The sequence below is a fragment of the Cornus florida genome, unplaced genomic scaffold (genome assembly GCF_030987335.1).
Source record: "Cornus florida cultivar Cherokee Brave unplaced genomic scaffold, ASM3098733v1 CherokeeBrave_3.0.0_Hap2_Chr02, whole genome shotgun sequence".
NCBI classification, from domain to species: Eukaryota; Viridiplantae; Streptophyta; class Magnoliopsida; order Cornales; family Cornaceae; genus Cornus; species Cornus florida.
Window position 1 is genome coordinate 18,140,892 of NW_026775572.1, and position 5,007 is coordinate 18,145,898.

Here is a 5,007-nt window from a genome sequence, read left to right on the forward strand (position 1 = left end):
AAGGAAGGAGAGAAACTTTGCATGCCAAATTTTTATATTAGGAGTGCGTGATGGAGTGATTGCAAAGCAGCAAAGGTGAAGTGGGAGGTTGAGCAACAACCACCACAACAGGTGGTGGCCTTCAATGCTTTGAATCAGTCTGCAATATTGCTAATAGAAAACAGAAGAAGTGTTTTTGGGCTAGGGGCGGCAAGGAGGGGAGGCAGCGGCGACGGCAAGGAAGGGAGGTGGCGGCGGCGACGGCGACGGCAAGATGAGGAGGCGGTGACTGAAGGAGATATTAGGTTTTAGGTATTAAATAAATAAATAAATCGGGTTTGGGTTGAACTCGAGCCCAACCCGAAATGCCTCGGGCTGAATAATCTCAGCCCGCGTCCAACCCAAAATTGAAATAAGTGAACTCGAGCCCGTCAAATTTTGAGTTGGGCCAAGCTGAGCCTGCCGAACTTGCACCCTTACACTACACCAGAAATTTCTTGGGCACTGCAGGTAGCGGTTATTAAATGCCCGGATACTCGCAAGTTCGCAACAACTCACTTTATTATGAGAGTTTTAAAAGAAAAATATATGTTTTATAAAAATCCTATCATGTGTCATTGTACCATAAATTTATTGGGCACCGAGGTAACGGTTATTAAATTTTCGCTACTCACAAGTTCACAACAACTCAGTTTATTACGAGAGCTTTAAAAGTAAAAAATATGTTTTGTAAAAATCCTATCATGCGCCACTGTACCAAAAATTTATTGGGCTCCACTAGTAGTGGTTATTAAATGCCCTGCCACTCGCTAATTTACAACAACCCATTTTATTAAGAAAGTTTTAAAAGAAAAAATATGTTTTGTAAAAATCCTATCATGTGCCACGGTCCCAGAATTTTATTGGCCACCATGGGTAGCGGTTATTAAATGCCATTCCACTTGCAAGTTCATAACAACCCATTCTATTTCGAGAGTTTTAAAAGAAAAAATATGTTTTGTAAAAATCATATCATGTGCCATTGTACCAGAAATTTATTGGGCACCGCATGTAGCGGTTCGCAACAACCCATTTTATTTCAAGAGTTTTAAAAATATATATATGTTTTGTAAAAATCCTATCATGTGTCACTGTACCATAAATTTATTGGGCACCGTGGGTAGTGGTTATTAAATATCTGGCTATTCGCAAGTTCGCAACAACCCATTTTATTAAGAGAGTTTTAAAAGAAAAAAAATATGTTTTGTAAAAATCCAATCAAGTGCCACTATACCAGAAATTTATTGGGCGCCGCGAGTAACGATTATTAAATGCCCAGCCACTCGCAAGTTCGCAACAATCCATTTTACTACGAGAGTTTTAAAAGAAAAAATATATTTTGTAAAAATCCTATCATGTGCCACTATACCATATATTTATTGGGCACCGCGGGTAGTAGTTATTAGATGCCCCACCACATGCTTACGCACACCTGCCCACGAGGTCGCTACATGTCATAGAGATTAAAGTCCAACATCAGAGACGTTCTCACCTTAAATATGTTGCGTCTAATGGTTGGCCTTTTATCTCGATGCATGTGGGAAGGGGGATTGTATGCACCCGGTGCAATTGGAGAAAAGTGAAGTGCGAATATCCCCTCCCATACACATATATATATACATATATGTTATAGTATTAAGTAATATATGTTTAGTATATTATCAGATTGGTTATTATAGATTAACCATAATTCATATTTTGTTGGTTTAGTTAACAGAGAAAAATGGAGTGCGACTATCACCTCCCTAAAAATAAATTTTATTTGTCTTCTAAAAAATAATAATTTATTCAATGGAGATAATAAAAAATAAAAAAATAAAAAAAAATAATCTTATTTTTTTTCCTTTATTTTTTATTTTTGGAACTTGACAAAAGAGATCATTTTTTTAATGGTTACTTTTTTTTTTTTTGTTTTGGTCCTGTTAAAAGTGACAATTTATTAAACATAATTTTATTTTTGTCCCAAAAAAAAATTAAAAATGTTTTATTTTTTATTTGGTCAAGAGAGACCTAAAATATTAAAGATTAGAGATAAGGAGATGAAATTGAAAAGACAATTATTTCATTTAAAAAGTAATAATTATGTATTTGTAAAATTGAGGTTAAAATTATTATTTCATTTAAGATTATAATGTAAACGTTAAAAAGTGAAGTACAAATATCACCTCCTACCCATATAATATTTACATATTATTAAAATGTTGTTTATAATTAATTTTTTTCTTCATCTCATATCTATGTGCCTGCAGGAAATATCTCACTTCTATTATTAGAAAACAAGGTCACACAAATGAAATGGAAAGGATAATAAAATGGTAAAAGTAGGGAACATACTAAATGCAAAGTAGTCCGGACCCTAGACTTTAATATTTGTAGAATGGTCGTCACAATCATCATTCCTAAAAATGAGTCCCACAAAAAGGGAGTCTCTAACATCCTCTTTTTGTGTGCATTATTAATTATAGAAAAGCAGGAAAATAGGAAGAACTAAATGGTCCATCTTTGTTATATTAAACTTATTTTTTTATTATTATTTGATTTTTTAATTATTAAATTAGTAAGAATAAGAACTTTTCCTAAGGAAATTATCGAGAAAAAAAAAAAAAAAGAACTTTTCTTAAGGTATCAAAAAAATTCTAGAAGTATCCACATCATTTAAAATTTTATTTATTCCACCGCCAATGTAGTACCTACAATTTACTCAAAGTGCCCAATAATTTCTGGCTTGTTGGGCACTTTATTGGTAACTTTCTGATCAGAAATTTAATGCGAGAAGGAAAACTGATGAAGATTCTAAATTTATTTATTGAAAATTTGTTATTTTGAATTTATTGCAAACAACCACACAATTTTGACTTATGGAACATTTGAAGTCTACACACGTGGACACACCGGCTGGTCCCTCAATCCCAACAAAAAAAGAAAAAGGAAGGGGAATCTTAGGCAGTGATTTTGGTTAATACTAAAAATAATTGTTTTGTTATAAAAATTTGTTTTGGATAGAAATTGAATTCACGATTAGTAACGAAAATTTATTTTAGTTTATTAAAATACACAATATCTTTAATTTAGAGATATGAATTTGTGCAAAAAAAAAAATATAATATGTTATGAATTATTCCAAATTAATATTAACGGTCAAAAACATGATATGAGCTCAAATTTGAGGACTGATATAAAAAAAACATTCTAACAGACAATGATATACATGGTCCAAAGGGGAAAAAACAAAAATGCAAAAGACATGAGATAAAAGAAGGATGAAATGATTTCCATCATTTTTTGTTTCCCACTCAAATTAAATAATATAAAATTTGAAGAGGAGTAATGTTACGATTCGATACCCAATCAATTTTGAAAATTCTTTTAGTAGATTACTTTAGCTAATCATGCATGTCTTCCTAGATGAAATATATATATACATTTTGTGTATAATCAATATTAGTAAATAGTTTTGAGTTTAGAATGAACTAAAATATGGAGGACGAGAAATTACAACGTAATGTTATTTGGATAGACAACATATATTAACTTTTCAGATATATATTGACTTTTCAAGATGAGGAGTTTTTTTTCGTGTAGTTGCAGATATAGTTGATTAATTGTTTGTTATGGTTTATGCTGTTAAAATCCCACTATAATCAAATTATATTGCAATAATGAATGTTAATGAAGGTCGAAAGTGGTTTTGTGGACACAATAATCCTACAATCCTTGGTTTTTTAGTAAGAAGGATATGCATAATCCTTACCATTTCAGTACCAGTAACCCAAAATGGTTTTATTTGAAGTCTCTCCAGGACTGAAAAAACATATTCCAATAACATGGTAGGAATTGACTGGCAACTAAAATCTTTTAATAAGACGAATAGGTATGTAGTTGAAGTTATAAATGAAAAAATGATTCTCAGGCAGAAATTATTTAGCTGAACGCTGAGTTATTCGTCGCCACTTAGATGCATTTTGATACAGTCACATGGATCTCACACGAATGCATGGCATGTCCACAAGTAATTTGGTTAGGGTTTTCGGTAAACAAAAACTCTTACACAACAATCAGTTAAATAAAATATCTCTTATTTTAAAGTATTTATATGAATAATTGCTAAATTATAGAACTTTTAACTGAATAAAATTCATGAACAATTTTGACTTCATATGTTAAAAGCTTGATTCAGTTTGTTCTTCAAGTGATTGGAGTCGTCAAGTTGCTGGGGCGGAGCCACCAGGATTTTAGTTAAGGGGGAGGCGCTGTGTTAAGAAAAAACAAATTATTTAAAGTAGTAGAATGGAAAAAAGAAAAAGAAAAAAAAATGTAAAAAAAAAAATGACAACTTAAAAAAGAAAAAAATTTAAATTTAATTTAACAATAAAAAAGATAATTTTTAAAATTAATAATTTTAGAGGGACATTATATATATATATATATATATATATATATAATAAAAAACTACCATATATATATATATATATTGGGCGAGCCAGGGACAAGTGCCCTTATGTTACAAGTGAAACTTGTCTCACATTAAATTTGGATGGGGATTGAAATGTGTATAAATAGGTAGGTATGCAGCATTTTCCAATAATTTGAGCTTTTGGATAAATGGACAAGCGCCCATCTGTTATAGTTAGTATCAGAGGCAGACCCAATATTTAATTGTGTGACTTAAGATGTGACCACAACGAGGGCGTTGGAGTTAGGTAAAGGCCCACCCATTACACTTGGACTCCACCCTTTCAAGTTTCACAAAATGAATTCATTTGGGCTAGTCCACCCATGCGTGTGTATAATATTTATAATTTTTTTTTTCTAGCTAAATAATGTATTTCTTATTGATAAAAACTAGTCGATATTTCTGCATAATTACATATTCGTGAACAATCTAAGTTGAGTACAGTTTCTACCACCCATCTTGGTCAACAGTACATGTCTCATACAAACTCACCCGAGTCGAATCAACCCTATATAAATACAATATTGAATACTCCG